General features: G+C 34.9%; 1 protein-coding gene across 5 annotated transcripts in view; it reads left to right on the top strand.

Moving 5' to 3' along the window:
- Positions 1 to 20,316, top strand: part of Rab19 (RAS oncogene family member Rab19) — a 57,122-nt gene that overhangs the window by 16,374 nt on the left and 20,432 nt on the right. For 2 of the 5 annotated variants that reach the window (XR_011329743.1, XR_011329744.1), the window contains exons 6-7: positions 1,318 to 1,386; positions 9,322 to 20,316. The exon at positions 9,322 to 20,316 is cut by the window's right edge and continues 20,432 nt beyond it. The gene's annotated coding sequence lies outside the window, so the exon portion shown is untranslated. Of the gene's footprint in view, positions 1 to 1,317 lie in introns of all 5 variants that reach the window. The other 3 variants (XM_069812776.1, XM_069812777.1, XR_011329742.1) reach the window with 2 other exon arrangements.

Raw genomic sequence — 20,316 nt, 5'->3', positions numbered from 1 at the left:
AATTTTCAAAAAAAAAATTTTTTTTTTCTTTAAAATACCCTTTGATATGTGTGGAATGCATTGCATAACATTTTGTGGGTATTTGTGCCCTTATTGGATGTTGAGACGTCATTTTTAAACTTCCTGCGCTATGGATTTTTAAATCACACGCCCGCTTTTATCGGTTTCCAGTAACTTAATTTTTTTTGCTACATTGCCAGACAAAAATGGATAAAATTTCTGAACTATTAAAGATACATGCATGAAATTTAGAACATACGTTCTTTAGACTATTAGGAAACTTTTCTCTGTAACAGAATTTTGTTAATTGATTTCATTTTAAAAATACGTCCGTTTGTTTGCAAGAAAGGAAATCAGAAAATTGTTATTAAATTTTAATTGTTTATTTTACAAACATAGGGACTAATATCAAAATTCTGTTACAGACAGTTTGTAGAACATGTTTTTGCAAATATATTGCAAAAAACTGTTTGAATCTATCTTTAAAAACGGTTTAGATATATCAGTTTTAGTACAATCCTGCATTGGGTATATTTTTTTTCACATTTGGGCCCCCAAATAATTTTTTTCTTTTTCAAAATATTTTTATTTGGTTTAGTTGCCACAGCTATGAGCTCTCTACATACAAAAAAATTAATATTTTACACCAGATAGGAAAAATGTTTTAAAAAATACCATCCTCTCCCCTTAATTTACCTTACTGATCTGAATGCAGTGCGATGTTTTTTTTTTTTTTTGCATAAGCACAGCAATGTGAAAACCACACTCTTATTATAACTGCAGTCTAGAACTTTTCAGTCACAAAGGAAATCTACTGTATAGGTTGCATGGGCTAGGCCTATATCAGCTTATGCAAGCTTAGCAGGGACTATGCTGTGACATTAACAGACAAATTAAACAAAAAGTGCAATTGCTGCTGCAGTGGGTAATTACAGAAGATAAAGCAATAGGAGGAAGGAAAAAAAAAAGAAAATTGTGAGGATGGTGACGAAGACTGGGTGTGATAACCAGAAAAGGTTGTTGTTAAAGATGGAACTGAAAACTTGAAAACAACTTTAAATTTGTAACTTCATTCTGTAGTTTTCAGAGTAGGTTGTATTATATTGGGATATTTATATTTTTCCGTATAGAAAATCTAAAAATTTGGGGACATAGACCGATAGTTGTAATAGATTTGGATCAATACATTATTTTTTTTTTTTTTAAATAAATTAGCTTTCATCCAATGCTGAGGATAAGAAAGTACAGAAGTTCTACTTATTGACATTTGTTGACGTGATTTAGGGAATGCCGTTAATACATTTCTTCATTTTTCAGTGTAATGCAGTTCACTAATGCAGGATTGCTGCAGTTTCTATGGATAGCACAAACTGAAATTTTGAAGAGGTTAGTATTAATATAAATGAAAAGTTTGTGTTAGTGCAGACACAGAGTAATTTCATAAAAGTACTCTTCAGACAGTAGACATGTTTGTGAGGTATTTTGATGTAAAACTTAGAATCAACCTTAGTAGCACAGACATGATTTTGCATTACCACACTCTGGCTCGACCATAACAGTCCTAACAGGAAAACAGTGGTTGATTGGTTGATTATGTGCCATATGATTAAATTATCAGTGTTTTTGTTGTGAAGAAATAATTCATTTTATTTTCTCATGCATGCAATGTACAGTTTTTACACTTCATATTGTTTATACATGATAATATTTGAAAATGAAATATTTTAACGTTGTGCCAAGTAAATATCTTCCATTTCTATGGATATGTCAGGAAGTATTGTGGAGCTTCTCAGTAATGCAGTTAAAATGATTATTTTTTCTATGTGTATGATCTAAATGTTCCTTCTATAATCACTCGTTGCCTCTCACTTTTGACATTGGAACTTATAAGAAATAGCCATATTCTTACATAGTTTTTACGTATTTCAGTACATAAAAATCTTTGTACTTTTAGGACAGTTTTATCCATTGTTGGCTTTGAATTTTTATATCAATAATAATAATAATAATAATAATAATAATAATAATTAGGTAGCAGATTTTGCCTATTCTTTTCCTTGATAATGAAACATAGGCAATTCAGATATTTTTGTAGTTCACATTATTACAAATGCAATGTATGAATTTTACAGTGCCTATAATTGCTTATTCTGTTGATTTCTACCTGTTTTATGAGTAAAAATCTGGAAATGCCATTTCGGTATTATATCTTGCCCCTATGGATGCCTGCTGATAGAGAAGTCTAGCCAGTAAGTGCACTGGAAATTTTAATGGATGAGATACAGTTATTTTTCCCTTTTACTATGTACCTAGAATGATTCATTGTTATAATATTGGATCATCTAATGAATGATTATGCACACACATCCAATAATGATTGTTATGCTCACGTTTAGATTTAAGTTTCATTGAAATGGTTAGTTGCTGAGAATGACAGTCAATACATACACAGTTGGTGGTTGTGTCAACTTGTTTATTGGCAGTTCCTTTTGCTAAAAATTATGTAATAATTTCTTGTGTCAGCTTTGTTAAAAATACTCGAGGAAAAATCAAGCAAAAACACTTTGTTTTAACAATGGATAGGTTGTAATACATTGACAGGCAAAAAAAAAAACCGATCATTTGAAAAAAATACTAAAAGTCAAATTTAATAGTAAATTATGAAGTAATCCCAAAAATAACATAACTGTAATCGTACTCAATTTAAAGATTACACTTTTGTGAACTTGTGACACGTAAATTCATACCTTTCACACCAATTTTGAGTCAATGACCGTCATATGTTCATAAATCTACATTTTTGTTGAAATTTTGTAAAATTTTTCACTTAACTTTCAGCTGAATATTTGTCCACTAAACTTCACTGAAAATGATGTTCATGCACAAAACTTAAATTCACACTAACAATAACTGAAACAAACACTCAGTATCTGGTGTGTCCCCCCTCTGGCCCTAATTACAGCCGCCATTCTCTCAGGCATGGTCTCAATTAAGGTTATGATGTCTCTCTGTTCGATATTGTCCCATTCCTCTTGGAATCCTGCCCGCAGATCACCTAAGGTCTCCGGAACAGGATTACGATCTCGGATATGTCTACCCAACCTATCCCAGAGATGTTCTGTAGAGTTTAGATCGGGACTCCGAGCAGGCCAGTTGAGACGAACAATTTACAGTGCATCAATATACTGTGATATGCAGCGCACTGCATGTGGGCGAGCATTGTCATGCATGAATATGAAATCATCACCAATAAATGGACCACGACATGATCGACGAGAATCTCGTTGATGTAGTGGTGAGCGTTGAGACTACCATTCTCGACAATCACCAATTCTGTTCGGGCCTCCATCATGGAGCCTCCACCGAATGGCGTCCTTTTAGACAATGTTCGCTCTGCATACCGCTCTCCAGACTCTTTCCCTGCCATCTGGGAATTTCAGGGAGAACCTGGACTCATCAGAGAACAGCACACTGCTCCACTGCTGCACAGTCCATTGACATGCTGACGACCAAACTGAAGACGGTGCTGTCTGGTCAGAACTGGTCCCGTAGCAGGTCTTCGTGATTGAAGATTTTGTTCTCCAAGGCGTCGTCGAACAGTCTCTCGGTCACATTAAAACCCCGCACATGTTATCGATTCTGAGTGGTATAGCGGTTTCTTAGAACCTGGCTGACGAGAAATCTGTCATTTCGGGCTGAAGTCTTCCTTTTTCTGCCAGATCCAGGTCTTCTGGAGTAACTCTGTGTTTCCCGGAACTGTTTCACAGCCTCTTGCACCGTGGTGTATGGTAGCAGCGGCGTAACAGAGACTGTGTCCGTCGTCAATGAGAGCGACAGCTCTGGCAATGTCTTGGGGTGACAGAGGCATTGTCTGAACTAAACTTGTTGACGAAATGGCAAACAAACCATTTTCGACAGTTGTTATTCATTTTCAAAAAGGAAAGGAAGCAATAAAGCAATAAAACTCTTTATTTGTTTATGATGGCCTACCCCACATGTTCAGCACAGAAACACACTCTTTCGTTGTTAGGCGATAAACCAAAGATTAATTGATGTGAAAGGCGTGAATTTACGTGTCAAAAGTTAATAAAAGTGTAATTTTTAAATTTAGTACGATAACAGTTATGTTATTTCTGAGATATCTTCATAATTTACATTTAAACTTGATTTTTACTATTTTTTTTTAAGTGATCAGTTTTTTTTGCCGGTCAGTATATAAAGTTCATGATTGATCAAAGAATTATCTTTCGCTAAGCGTGTGGCAATGGGTTATGTTTAAATCATTAAATTTAATAATTTGTTTATAAAAGTAAGAAGAAGAATAATTTTAACAATATTATGCTTTATAAAATAAACAATCTAATTACCTATTTATGCGTTCTTAATAGCTCTCCTATCAAACTATTTTTTTAACTGAAACTTTTTGTACTTCCTACTTACTATCTTCTAATACCTGTAATTTTATTTTAGGATATGTATGCACATTAAATTGAGATTAAGGAAATATATAAATTATTTTAGGTAAAATGTAACAAACAGTATCACTTAAACCAATACAAACTAATAGTGATGCACTGCAAAACTGTGAGAGGAATAAAAATTGCAGCCAACTATTACTTACACAAGTTTAAGTTTTTGACAACAATAAAGAATAAATTTTCTTCTTAGTAATGAAAAACAATAGAGATATGAAACACCCACTAAATGAATCAATTCATATACAAATATTATAATATTATACTTGCTATCTAAAAATCAAACATTTTTGTTACAATGAAGTGACAATTCAGTTAAATTACGAGTCTATGTAAAAAGTATAAAATTAGTTTTTATACAAAATAACTACCAAATTTATTATTCTAGTGAAATTGTATTCACATTGATATGTATACTATAATAAAATACAAATAAATTTAATAATTAAAGGAAAAAAATCTCATCTAAATAAGAGGACTCGGGGAAGGATGCAAGAATACTTGTAGCATTACTGTGCTGAATGGCGATACCAATGAGCTGACGTAGATATTGACTGCTTCGAGGGACCCCAGAAAGCTGCACTAAACTTCTGCCTATGGTGGAGACGAGAGCTTTGGCTTCACTACACCATGATCCAAATGTTTCAACCGCAAAAGGGACAAAAATATAATTATCTGCAAGATGTTTATATTTATGGTGTTTATTGACAGCGGCACATTCTGCTGCAGATCCTGGTGTCTTAGAGGTTGAAGACAGATGAGAAGGGGCCAGTGTATCCACACATGTGGAATCCCAAATTAAGGATTTGCCTACACGCCACGGGACTAGAGTCAGACCATCGGGTCTCTTGCCGTCTAAACGGCTGATCCTGGAAGGTTCTAAGATGGATGGAACCCCTGAGGATGTTAATGCTCTTTTAATGATATCATTGAGCGATGAATGACGAGAGAGACGCCCCTTACTCATGACACAACTTAAGGCATGGTGTCTATAAGAATCTACAATATTGCCACAGATACGTTTATTAATGTGACAGATTTTGCAACCGAGGCATAAAGCCATGGAAACTTTAAAGGCTCTGGGATGCATAAGAGTACCGATGTTAGGGGAAGGAATTGCATGAAGCCAAGATCCTGAAACATTTTGTTGGAGAGCCAAAAAACGAGCACAATCTGTACCTGAAGAAGAAGATGACTGAAGGGACTCCTTATCAAGAGAGATTGGTATTTCATCCCAATTCTTAGTGTACTGCAATGGTAGCTGTGAATATACCCTGGAAGAAGCTAGGCATCTTCATTTTCAAAGAGTTCCTCGCAAAATATACTAATAGGAAGATTACTAATGAATCTACTCTGAGGAAGAATTAATTAACTTACATCCTATATAGTTATCCATAAGTTGTTTGCTTTTACTTTAAGAGCCTGTTTAAGTGCCTAAATCTTGTATTTTTAATGTCTATTTGCTTGCCTATTTTAAACATTTTTGGTGCCTAAGAATCTGCTACCTAATGATGATAATAATAATAATAATAATAATAATAATAATAATAATAACAATAACAATAACAATAACAACAACAACAGTACCAGTCAACTACTGGCCACATGCCTTAGCAGAAGTGAGTAGCATGTTTTCAGCATGATGATTCCTCCCCACCCTCCCCCCCAGCTGTTATAGCTGGCTTACAACATTGGATTTTACTACTCATCGCTCTAGTTACCCAAATTCATTATAGTGCAGGGTGGGCACTAGTGCCTTACACTGGCTGAAATTTCATGAGAAAATTTTCTTCTTCCATGAAGACTCAAACCAGTGCTTATTCCATACCTCTAATCCAAGACGTAACATCTTAAGGTACGGTCACACATCGCTACTTTTGCAGCGCAACTTTTGTACTGCAGCTGCAAAAGTTGAGTGTCGTGTTCACACGTAAGCCAAAAGTAGTGCGCTGCACACTACTTTTCGTGCTGTGCAACCCGAGTGCTGCAAAAGTTGCAACTGGAGGTTGCAAGCCTGTTCACACACAAGGCGCTACTTTTGCAGCCGCAGTCATGCTGCAGGTTTCCATCTCCGTGTTGACTTCTCAATATACATTTTATGGTTATGTTCGCATTATCAAGAAACTCATGCGAAAGCTTCCTTATCTATTATTTGCTTTTCTGTCGTATCTAGTATTCAGAAATTGGCATTATTTTTATTATAAAGCTTTTAAAAACGCCTATATACTTAAATAATAACCAACAGCATATTCACGTAATCAATGTTAGCAACCCTCCTGTTTGAAACTACGCTACAGAAAATTAAAAAAGTGAATTATATCGTCAGCAAATATGCTCAGACTGTGTTGTGCATTTAATGACTGTTACAAATAATTTATTTTCATCACATCTAACATTAAAATACATCCAAACAATAAAAGTATCATTGGCACATATGGGTGGCAACACTGATCACAACCGCAGCAAAAGTTTCAACAAAACCGATATCAAAAATGCTGCGGCTGCAACCCTGAGAAACCTGTTCACACGTCGCTACTTTTAAGCTGCGCGCAGCATGAAAAAGTAGTGAGCAGCAGGTTTGGCAGCCGCTACTTTTCGGGTTGCACCGTTGTTCACACGTCGCAGTACGAAAGTTGTGCAGTTTTTTGTACTGCATCGCTGCAAAAGTAGCGACGTATGACCGTACCTTTAGACTGCGCAGCTATGGTATGGGACGAATTTTTATATCCAGTGTTGTTTAATATGATGATAAAAAACATAATGGAGCACAATAGAGTCTTTAGCAAAATGTTAATCTCTTTAAAAATTGTTTCGCCACCAGAATTAATTCACTTTATTGGAACACGTTAGTTGTTAAATAATAATTTGATATAGAGTCAATCTCAGCTGGAACAAAGACGAAAACTTGTGCATAGTGGGAGACACTTGCTGTCCCAAAGTTGCCAGACTTACATTGTATACTCATTGTGCTTTTTACTATTGCTATCAATATCAGCCACTGTTTCTTTTTTTTTTTTTTTCTCGTCTGCTGGGCGAATACTGCTTCAATTGTTAGACGACTTTGTTTCTGTGTACATTTCAGAGTCTGACATGAAAAGTAGGACTTTCAACAACACATTTCTGCACTTGCAACAGAATGAACTGTAACACAAAATACACAACTTTTCATGTTTTCCATGTTACAAGATGTGTTAGGGCAGTTATTAATGAACTGAACAGGAATTGACAAACAACTTTCAACATCCTTATGCGAGCAATATCTGGTAAAATGAGTTTATTTATCATAACTCACCTGACAACAATTATTTAAACCACATATGTTGTTCCTGTAGTTGAGTCTGTTTTACAAAGATATACTGTATTTTGGCCCACCAGAAGCCATTATAATACTCACTCTGTAAACTTGATCTTCCACATGATCATGTCTGTATTTATATTATTCATATATGTTTACTATAATATATAAATTATTCCTTCAAGTATTCAATTGTTATAGAATCTTTATATCAATCATATTTTATTTTCTGACTACTGTCATCTTCATTCCGTTTGATAAACGCAGGTACACTTTATATTTTTGTATATAGATTTACATATTTTGTTACACCAGTGCTGTGCTACGTATGTTGGTTTTAAGCTGTACACGACTTGCAGTTCTCATTGTAACTTAGTTGTCAGAATACATGTTTGTAGTATAGAATTAGTAACAAGTGCCAGTGAGATTGCTATGGTATAATGACTTGATACCCATTCATTTTGTTGAACTATTTCTGTTGCATTTTGTTTTGTTCTGTTTTAATATCGAATATCATTACTTTTTTATATTGGAATAGTGTGTAATATTTTAAATTTTAAGGAATTAAAAAGATTTATCGTTTAGAGGTTTAAGGAAAAAATACGTACATTCTTTCGGTGAAAAAATCGAAGAATATTCTCCAGGATTTTAACACACACATTTGGATAAATATGGAGGATTGTAAACTTGGAGAAATTTCCGATGTCAGAAGCATGTGGTATATTAATTTAGCTAATTCTAATGTAGGAAATTGAGCAGTTAGTATCTCTCATAGTTAAATAGCAGTTAATTGTTGATTATGTTAACTATACAGATTTTTTTTTTATAAGTATTAGCTGTCACTCTTCTATAATAATTGAAGAGTCCACTGCAAGAATGATGGATGTCATTTGGAATACATTTTGCAGGAGAGGCAATTGAAAGTGAAAGTTTGAAATGCTTAGTGCTCAAAGCTTAACTGTGATTTTCCGATCATTACTGGACAATGACTATCAGTGTTAATGCCATATAACTCTCTATGTACATTCTATATGTCTTAAGCTGTGCATTGACAGTCTTGGTTCATTTTCGACAAGAAAGTGACATCCATCATTCTTGCAGTGGACTCTTCAATTAGTTTCTTTTAAAAGCTGTATTATACTATTTTAAAAATGTTAAAAATTTTTTCTGGCTAACTAAAAGTGCTCAGGATTATTAAAATTTCTTGTGGGAAGGACATACGAACTGCCTCAAATTGATCGGCCTATCACAGATGAACTGAACCACGTGATAAATACCAGAGTTACCATCTGGACAAGGCATATTGACTCTGCAGCAGACTTTTTTGTGCACAGTAATATAACAGCAGTTGTAATTTCATAAAAAAGCTTCGTGGGCTCTACATTGTTAAAGAGGTAGCTTCTCTATTCAGACAGTGACTTACTCAGTCCTCATAGACTAAGTTGTGCAAAGTGGCAACACTGTACTCCTTCCACATCAGCCTATAATTTTAAAATACGTTTAATCACTAAATAAGTTCTAAGTGTTGATTTGTTGTCCTTTTGTTAACAGGAAAATAAAACATTATGGTGAAAAATTAATTTAACGATAAATCAGACTGCAGAATAGCTGATGTTAGAATGTGGTGCTGTTTGCTGTGTAGCAGTATGAACAGATTGGCAATCATTGATGAATTATTTTCAAATGATATATTGTTGGCCAAATGGCTGATGTATGGGCAATTCCAAAGTAACGGACGTAACTCTCAGACCTGTTATTTGGGAAAAACATCTGGATTGTTTCAAACTTAATACACATCTATAAAAACAAATTTTACCACAGATGTATCTAATACCAGTGCATCAATGTATGAAGTGTAAATGGACCTAACCATTATTGTCTTTATATAATAATATATAGCTGAAACGTAACGGATGTAACAAAGAAAGGACAAGGTAATTTCTACACTAAATTAAATGTCTGATTTCTCTGAAAGTATAGCAGATATTTATTCCAATTTTTTTTTACTTTAAAGTAGACATCATACAAGTTATGTTGGTACTATTTTAAAAGTATACCACTCTGATTACCTTGGCATTCTTCAAGGACATGTAAGCGTAACAGACGTAACTCAACGATTGTAACGGACGTAACAACTGAATATTTATGTTGAAAATGAAAAGAGTCCTCTTGTATTGCCAGGTACAGGTGCATTTATCTTTCTAACAATGTCATCAGGTGAGTACCATATTTCATCTTCCATTTGTGGCCATACCCATCCACATCCGGCTGGATGCATAACCCGTACACGGAACTCTCCATTCCCATTGATATCAGTCACAATCTCATAAAATTCATTATTTTCATTAATTACAACAACAAAATCATCTCTTTTAAATATGGTATTGAAGCCTACATTTTGTTCTGTATCTGGTGGCGAGAGACATACATATCCTTAAATGGTCTCTGGTATTCTTTAGTATTGATTTCACAAGCTTGGAATATGTTACTTGTAGAATCATGTAGAAAGTAGTGGAAATTCTTAAGATCATGAATGGGGGCAGTGTTAGTCTTCGATCATTCATGTTGCTTCTGCTGTCTGTATAAATCTATTTTCTACTTTGGTACAAAAATAACTTTGATTTTCTCAGACACTGCCAGTACAGCTTCAAAGAATTCCATAGCACTTGTGATTGTGATTTTCCTTTGAAGGATTGCTCTCCACACAGCCTTTTTTTATGGTACCACCTAAGCCATCCACTGGGCCTTTCCCGTGAGCAGTGCCAAAAAATGTCCAGGTTACTTCCTTCAAATCTGAGTGCAATAGAGTTGGGTTTGTGACTATAAGTTAGTCAGTGTATATCGATTTTTAAATTGACTTGCAGCACCATCAGAGCACAGGTGAATTTTTTAAATGTTTGGATGACTCTCTTCATGGGTACTAAGAATGATTCGATTGAATTCAAGAATAGCAGGTTTGTCATGTTGTAAGTCATCACTTACTACAACACAAGATGCAGATTGATTGTCTTGTGTGATGATGCATGTGTAGAGTGTTACCCCTTGTGTAATCCAATGTGCAGACATAATCTCATTCTGCTGACGTATATGAAGTTTTCTGAAAAATCGACATGAATGATAGTTTCACCATGTGCAAGAGATGATTTCATTTATTTGATAGCTCTTAATTGAGTATTTGCTATGAAACAGTGGCGCCTCATTATTTTCAGTTGTTCAAGAAGAGCAATATTAGCCCCACGAACAGTACAAGAAATGGCAGTCTTCTTGCTTTCTGCATTCCATTGATAGTAGGTAATAGTAGCATTTAGATAAACATTCTTCACCTGTTCTGAAACAAAAGCTTCAGCATCTGCACACTTATTGCATTCACCTAAACAGCAACTTGCTATCCACAAGCATTAGAATCTTTGACAATAATTTCTACCTTTAGAAGATTACAGCCAAGTACATTAAATGAATCAAGCAGGAACTGAAAATTGTCATGATACTTGCAGCAACAAACGGCATGGTCCTTCTCAGACAATAGCCTTACATGAGTTCGTCTTAAATTAGCAAAAGGTGACTTCCCTATTTCAGTCTCGGATTTTCTTCTTTAAAAAGTCTGTATGCTTCCATGACATTCATATTTAAAATTCTCTTCTGCACAGTTGTCTTCTTTCCTTCCTGTTTTATAGTGATAAAATGTTTCATTCCTGGAGATTGCCTGGAGATAAGATCACTTTCGTAAAATTTAACAACCTTATTTCTTGTTTCTGCATTTTCATCAGGTAGCCTTCTGTGTGTCACTCGGTTTATAAATCCAAAAGATTGAGACAATTTTTTCACTACAGCTTCTTTCTTTTTTGGAGATTGGGATAGCACTTTCTTCACTCTTTGCAGAGCTTTGCCAAAGGACTGTGGTGACGCAAATGATTTTGAGGGACTGCTGTCAGTTGTCTGTTGATTGTCACTCGCTTGTTTATGTTTCCGCATTTCTGCCATTGTTTCTTGATTTCGCTGCTTCTGCTCGTCTTCTGCTATGATTCCATCCAGATCTTCTATTTCTCTGGTCTTCTGCACTTTCTTCCATATTTCGTAAGCCTTTTCTGCACTCAATCTGGATCTGTATTTTTTCATTCTTTCTGCAGGTGTCATTGGTTTCTTTTTAGTATTTTCTATAGGCATGTGGTCCATCTGGGGGAAAGGAAGCTTATTTTGCATTTATAGGTTATGAGGCATATGTTGTTAATGCTACAAATACAACATAAACTATGTTACGTCTGTTACATTAAGTATGTTACGTCTGTTACAGTTCATAACTACCAAAGTAAATGAGTTATGAACAAATGACATACCATTCCATAATCATTACATAATCCATTAGAAGTCAGGTAATTATCACAAATATACCTATCTTGAGTGCTAAAATATAAAAAAAAATTATCGAAAATCGTAACTGACGTAACATCAAATATGTGGTATTTTAATGCTTTCATAAATCCATAAACCACATGTCACACTACTTATCGACATAGCAATTCTGAAAGTACATTTCCTCAGCTTGACTTCAGTACCATATTAGTTTCAGTCCCTTACCTTTTTTTCCAGAAAAGGACAGAAGATATTCAGTGATAATAGTCAGTGTCCAACTGAAACTCTGATGTCATTATTGAAATGAAGCAATATGGCAGCATGTCATGTGACACATTATTGTCAACTCTTGTTTTAGAAACTACAGATCATCCCTTAATTGGAGGGTAATTTTTTGTTTTAATAACAGAACTTTTTTTTTCATCGATCATGTCCACTTTTCATTGGAATTGCCCGTATGGACTTCCTATCTTACAAATACAGTAAAATCCCTCGTATCCGGCACCCAAATAACCGGCAGTACCAAAACAATGGCACTTTTGGCTAGGCCAAAAAAAAAATAGTCATTCATGCGAAAGGGAAGAGTCGGACGAAGATGTGAGTGGTTTTTGTGAATTGCACATGCGGCATACTGTGTTTACTCTTTACATTGTTCACGCATTAAAACATAGACAAAAAAACCCGTTATGTCCCTGGAATATATTGGGTAGCTTCGGTAAACTGTTACTTGGACCTTGCAAACAATGCGCAGAGATGATATCTTTAAATTTACCACTTGAACTCGCCCATTTCGAAGGGGGTGTTTGATGAGTCTAAATAGCAAAGTGTGAAATTCTCTGTTTCTGCAGCGTGCAAAAATGTCGTTTGAGTGATAGATAGTATCATGGCTATTACCGCTAAGCACTGCTGTTGCACAATGGATTCTGTGAAATGCAAGCAAAATTTTTTCACACTCAAATCATCGAGCGCTACTTCGTCTTCATAGTTGCGACGTTGGCTGCACTGCTCTTCACCAGTGTTGCCAATTCAGCGGTTTTCCCGCTAAATCTAGTGTTTTTCAGAGTTAGTTTAGCAGGTAAAATTTATGAAATTTCTATTGCTCATGTAGGGATTTAGCGGTCTTTTTTAACATGCACAGCGGTAAAATAATCTTATTTTACATTGGCAATATAGCAATTTAGCAGTTTCTGCTCTGTACCTTAGCGGATTTTTAAGAATCGCGTTGGCAACACTGTTCTTCACGTCACATGACTCACATGACCGCCATTTATAATTGTCATAAGGTTACGAAAACTTTTAGTATTTTCTACGCTATTATGTATTACTGATGAATGTACATTTCTGTATTCAGTAATAAAAATGAACATTGTACGTATTGAAAAACTTTATTTTTAAATATCTATATGAAAACTACTAAATTTCAACATGGAAAAAAATGTTTGTGCAGTATAGTGTGTCTTTACATAACCTATAAACGTATTTTCCAGCAAAATCAGTTATCCGGCACTGGCTTTGTCCCACAGTTGCCGGATACGAGGAATTCTACTCTATAGACATGAGTTCAAATAACAGTAAACCATAGATGGTATGTCGAGTGAAAATGAGGCTCTTTCAGAAGTAATTGTCGTTAACTGTTGTGTGGGTATTTAAAAGTCAGTTGTAATTACCTGTTATTAAAAAAATGAAGAATCTCTGCTGATATTTTCAAATATACTTATTTTTTTAATATAAAAACTATTATAAAAATATTTTTCTGCAAAAGTTACATCATTGTCATAGACTCTCGCTAAGTGTTTAAATAGAATTTCTAATAAATTTTTGTATTTTATGTACTTGTCATAATATGATAATTGTGGACATAGCTGCAATAAGGGCCCATACTCCAAAATGCTGTTCTGAGATATATAGAGTTGAAATTCTTAAAAACAGTGCAGAGCATATAAAACATATTAAAATAAACAGGTTTATCAGCATTACTTTTCAACATTTCTCAACGAAACTTTGTGGGTATAACAAAGAAACTACGGAGAATTGATTTATGCATTCTCTGGAAAAAGGGCCTGTGGGACCTTATTGCAACTACGTCCTCAATTCTACTTGGCAGAGTAAATGACTGAAGAATGCCTTAATAAGCTTGTGATTTGGTTAGTTGATCTTGCATAATATTTAGTCGTCATAAAAGGGCACAGTAGTTATAGAATTCTTTTAAGAAAAATCTTATTGCTGTATTGAATTTAATATCGTGTAGATTGGTTTTGGTTTGCATTGCTTCCAGACGTGGTTAATAGGACCTTCATATTATTTGCTAGTCTGTATCTGTGAAAAGAAATTCATTACTCGTGATGTTAGGATAATTTTTACATGATCGAAAACAGTCTAAATCTTTCCCATATCCCTTCCATTCAGAGACAGGATCCTTTTACACATTGCAAATCTAGAATATGGGGTTGACAATCAAGTGCAGCACTATCCTGAAGTTGTAGAAGTTCTCTTTAGAAGACTAAAAGGTAATAGTCCTTTGCCATTTATTTGCTCTATTACTTAAATCATTTTCTACCTTCAGCTTTCAAAATTATTTAATTTCATTCAATGGAACATTTGATTGTGAGGGTGAGATAAGTAGCATATAGACTTGGAGCTGACATATTCATTCATTTACATGATTCCTTGTAAGGAAGGATACAGCAATTGCACATACTTTTAGATTTTCATCTTCAACTTTACCCCCTCATACTCTTAACTGCATTCTACGACATGAACATCGTCCTCTAGCTTTATTTGTCTTTCAAAGGAAGCCATGCTAAAGATTTTTATCATTAATAATAATAATAATAATAATAATAATAATAATAATACAATTGATTTAGTCTTAAGTCTAATACCGAGCATTATAACTGCTGGGCAATTGTGATGACTTAAAGTAGATAATAATTAAAGTTAATTAATTAACGAAGTAACAGTGTCACGAATTATGTATCTAGATGACAAAATGTGAATGATGGTAAGATTTTAAAATATGGTAAATAATATACAGGGATTCACGAGGATATACCGTCCGTTATGGAGCTTATTTCCAAAGACATTCTGAACAAAAAAGGTCATATAAACATTTGTCCTAATCTCAACATTTTCAGAATTACACTAATTCGAAGTTATTTGTGAAATACCATTATTCTTGAGTTTTAAGAGTAAAAGAATATTACAGATAAAGAATGAACTATTCAGAAGGATCATTTCTTTAATTAGCTAGTATTCTGAAGCTAAAAATGTGTTGTGAATTCCATAGTTGCTTTGTACAGATTTGTTGTTGGTTTGTTTGTAACAATTTTTGTGATAAGTGCATAAGAATGATGTAATTTTTAGTTAAAAATTAAAAAAACAAAATCTGTACAAATCGATTAACAAATATTTTTAGCTTCAGAACACTGGCCAATTAAAGAAATGATACTTCTGAATAGTTCATTCTCTATTTGTAATACTTTTTTACCCTTAAAACTAAAGACAAAAGGTATTTTACTAACAGCTTCAAACTAGTGTAACTCTTGAAAATATTGAGATTAGGACACGTGTATATGACGTTTTTGTTCAGAATGTCTTCGGAAATAAGCTCCATAAGGGACGGTATATCCTCGTGAATCATCCTGTATATATGAACTGTTCAAACTGGATGTGACTACAAAAATTGAGCTTCTTATTTTAATCACATTTTCTTATCTTAAGCTAGGGCCTACATTGGGGTCAACATTTTCTTCACTCCTGAGGTTTGTAGTTCTTAGATTGTTTGACACCATATGGATTTGACTGTTCAATTTGAACTTAAACCTTGAATATCTCCGAAACTATTTCATGTGGGTTAGTCATATCTGGTTTGAAACCTTTCATATATGACTAGAAACTTCATTCATACTGTAGTAGTAATATATTTAACACGTGTGTAAATGTATTCATCATTGAACAGGCTACACTGAGTATTATATCAAGTTATATTGACGACATTTTCTTTCTTGTCTAGGTAAAGATCTAAATAGTTTTGTTCATTCATTAAAGATATTTTAACTAAAATAGTGCTTTCAAGACATGAATAACAATATTACTGTACAGTAGAACCAGAATTGCCATATGTACGACTATAGTCATATGCATACGACTATTTTGACTAATTGTATGAGGTACGACAGATCTCTATGTCGTATGCAATTTTGTACGACTGTTTCACTGAACGGGGAAAAAAAATATATATTTCGGAACTTATAATGTTGGTTTGTAATTGAAATAAAATTGATGGTTAATTAGTCCCTTTTAGACAAGTTTTCTTCATTCAGTATGTCCTTGACTAATGTGAAAGAAACATGCTTTAAAGGGGAGAAAATGGTTTGAAACTCGATCTGGTAACTATGCTTGCCATGCAAATCATAATTTGTCATCTTCAGCTCTAGGTTTCACATATACGGCACGGTTATATCAAAGTAAACATGTTTAATTCTATTAACTTCCTTGTTTGTTCGACAAAGGAAGTCTTTCATTAATGAAACAGTATCGCAGTAGCATTAATAAGTCTAAACGCGCCGACATTATATAAGTGTCGGGTTTGAGTTGACTGTAAATGAATTAATTTGATATAATTTTCAGCCACCGCATTGATTGATATTAAAATATCTGCTGCCATACCGACCAAAGATCAAATTTCTGCTGATTTTAAATATAACAAAGTTGTTTCTAACCAAGCGTCATCGTGCACGCTTTACAGTGATGACAGTGTTGATGATGAAGAACTGGGTGGTGAATTGTTTCAATCCTGAATATCATTGTGGATGTGAACAATAATTAGTAGTAAATTCTTAAAATCTGGAACTGAAATTGACTGGTAGACATGTATATATATATATATGTCGACCTGGTTGGCAAGTTGGTATAGCGCTGGCCTATGCCCAAGGTTGCGGGTTCGATCCCGGGCCAGGTCGATGGCAGCGCCGAAAGTTACCCAGCATTTGCTCTTAATGGATTCAGGGAAAACCCCGAAAACAACCCAACCAGGTAACTTGTCTCAACCAGGATTTGAATCACGGCCCACTCATTTACAGTCAGACATACTAACCATTACTACACAGCAGTGGACTAGAATTATATATATTAGGAAGCTGAGAAATGTACGACTATTTTCATAAGTTGGTACAACGGTTGTGATTCCTTTATCTGGCAACCCTGAGTAGAACCCCGATTATCTGGCTCCCTATTAACCGATTGGCAGATTATCCGACTGTTTTTTTCGCGCTCTTTTTTTTTCCTACAGAACATATGAAGTACTACTGTACGTTATATTAGTACATATTCTTTTCTAGAGTGTTATTATAAATCTTCACACTTACACAATATGGTCTACTGTTCAAGTTGCCGTGCTGTACAACTTAAAGACAAAATGTATTTTATAAGTGTCAAAAGAAAGCATGTTTGTGCTAAGTGTCGAAAAAATGCAAATACTTAATGGTTTGGGAGAAGAGAAACTGGCTCATCTTGCATCAGAATACGAAACTGATGTTACAACTGTGCTCGATTTAATAAGAATCAAGGATGAAATGTGTATAAAGTATGTAAATCTATGACATGAGACCTCTACTATTCTAATCTTTCTGCTGAAAGCCATTACAAGGAGTTTCCTTGCCCCTTAAAAACACGTCGTTGACAACCAAACTTAAATTAGTGAACTTCTGATTCACTACCTAGCATGTTAAAGACAAGACTACGGAGAAAATTCCTAAACTTCAATTATTATTAATTTAATTTACGAAAATCTTTCATGGTACAGATTATCCGATATTTTCGATTAACCGTTCATTCTATCCCTTTCATTACCATGGATAATAGAGGTTCTACTGTATTATGATTTTCTTAATCTTGTTTGTAAGTTTCTTCATACCTTAAAGACCCAAAGGAAAGTTGTTAATAGGTTTTAAGGTACTGTTAAACTTGAGATATTGTATCAGACATTAATTGTCTATAGAATAATGAATATTTTCTAGTGATTACCTTCTTTGACTGGTTAATATTATGCATCTTTATAATATCAAGCTATGACGAAGAATTTATGAACATTGTAAAGAAATGTAAAAAATATTCAATGATAATGGCTTGTGCTGTCCTTTACAGAGTGCTACCCTAGGCCAGGCCACTTTTACCTAATAGGAAATCTGATACTGATCACGAGAAAAAACCGATCTGCATCAGGGATTTGATATAGGATTTTAAAAATAACTTTATAACTGTATTGCCAGGTTTTATTTATTTTTATTGAATATATAGAGTGACCATAATGTTACGAGCAAAGAACAGACATGACCACAGCTTTTGAGATAAAAACAGAACAGGTGCTCCAGGTTAGTTTTCTGGAAATAAGCCTATTATTAAACTGGAAATTCCACAGTGTTGTTTATATTACAATGTTATATTAAATAACACATCATTATAGCATTAGTGCAGTTACAGAGCATTAAAAAGTAAATCCATGGCTTCAAAGCCTATAGAGGGCCAAGACTGACCAGCTAACTGTTGGTTCATGTCCACATGTCTTGGCAGAGTGAACAATCATCCAACCAGTATGGAGTAATGTGTTGTTAGTAGATCTCCTCAACTATATAGTGGGTTTTCAAACTAGATTTCGCTATTCACTGTCGCTCCCCAAATTCACCACAATGCTGGGTGGGCATTGATCCCATACACTGTTCAAAATTTCATCAGAAAATTTCTTCTTTCATCAGGTCTCAAATCTCGTTCTGTTTTGTAAGTCTAAGGAATGATGCTTTAAACACACTGCTGTGGTGCAGAACCTCACAGAACATTACTTGAAATAAACTCGGTCTCTTTCCATTTTCTGCAAAAACTAAATAAAATAAAGAAAACAATGAAAAATAATAAATATGATCTGTGAAGCTCGATATCATATATATCTTGTTCATGCTCATCCCAGGGGTAACAGTTGTTCATTAATTTAAAGGATTTCCATTGTCTGTGTACTGTTGTTCAAAACATCTAGGAAATAATTTAGTTAATAATAAACACTGAAGTGTGAATGAAGTAAATTATATGGCCTATTCATCAGTCACCAGATGTTTTGAATGAAAGTTCGTAAGAAAGAGAATCTTTAAATAGACAAACAGATACACAGGTTGTAACTTTAATAATGGCAACTATTTATTTGTTACGAATATACAAGTGATTCATCTGTGAAACTTCCACAGTCCTTCAATGTAGTAACCAGCATTGTCTACAACTCGCTGCCAGCGATGTGAAAGTCGTAGTATCCCTGTAGCAGCTCCTGTTCTGCTGATGTTTCTGATGGATCGCCCTACTGCCTGCAAAATATTGGGAACAGTCCGGAATCAAACGTCACGAAGTGGTTCCTTCATCTTTGGGATTAAGTCATAATCACAGGGGCTTAAGTCCGGTGAATGTGGTGGATGGAAAAGCACTTCCCACCTCCAGCGATGGTACAAATCAGCTACAGGGTGTGCCATGTGCGCCCTTGCGTTATCCTGCAAAATGATGGATTCTGCAAAACATGTGGGTGCTTTCTTCGCATTGCTGCTTTCAGATATGCTCCAAAAATGACGGAAATACTGTGCATTAACATTCTGTCTTTGCGGGACGGTATGTGTTAGGATGACGACACACCACTGTTTTGCATGGTGACATGTAATGATGCCACTCATTTATTGGCGCTTAGTAGAGGTTCGTATGACGTGGCCCATGTCTCATCATGCGCAACAATACGCCGTAAGAAGGTGTCTCCTTCACGATAATAACGCTCCAGGTGAGTTTGAGCTGTGTCATATCGTAGTCATTGCTGTGCCTCCGTCAAATCCCAAGGAACCCACCGAGATGCAATTTTTCTCATTCTTAGACGATTCTTTACAATACGAAACACAGTCATATGCGATATTCCTATCTCCTGGGCAAACTCACGTACCGTCTGTCGTCGATCGTTGTCTAATAGCGTGGAAACATCTTGCACTTCCTCTTCACTAACACTCGGATGATTTGGCCGAGCCATGTTTTCCACACTGTCACACCCCTCGTTGAAGACTCGAACCCACCTCGCCACAGTCCTGTATGGTAACGCCGTCTCTCCACATGCCTCAACAAGACCATCATGACATTGTCGTGCTGTACGACCACGGGCAGATTGAATTTTCAGTCAAGATC

This window comes from Periplaneta americana, chromosome 16 (assembly GCF_040183065.1).
Source record: "Periplaneta americana isolate PAMFEO1 chromosome 16, P.americana_PAMFEO1_priV1, whole genome shotgun sequence".
NCBI classification, from domain to species: domain Eukaryota; kingdom Metazoa; phylum Arthropoda; class Insecta; order Blattodea; family Blattidae; genus Periplaneta; species Periplaneta americana.
The sequence above is the reverse complement of the archived record's forward strand: the minus strand, read 5'-3'. Positions and strand labels throughout refer to the sequence as shown.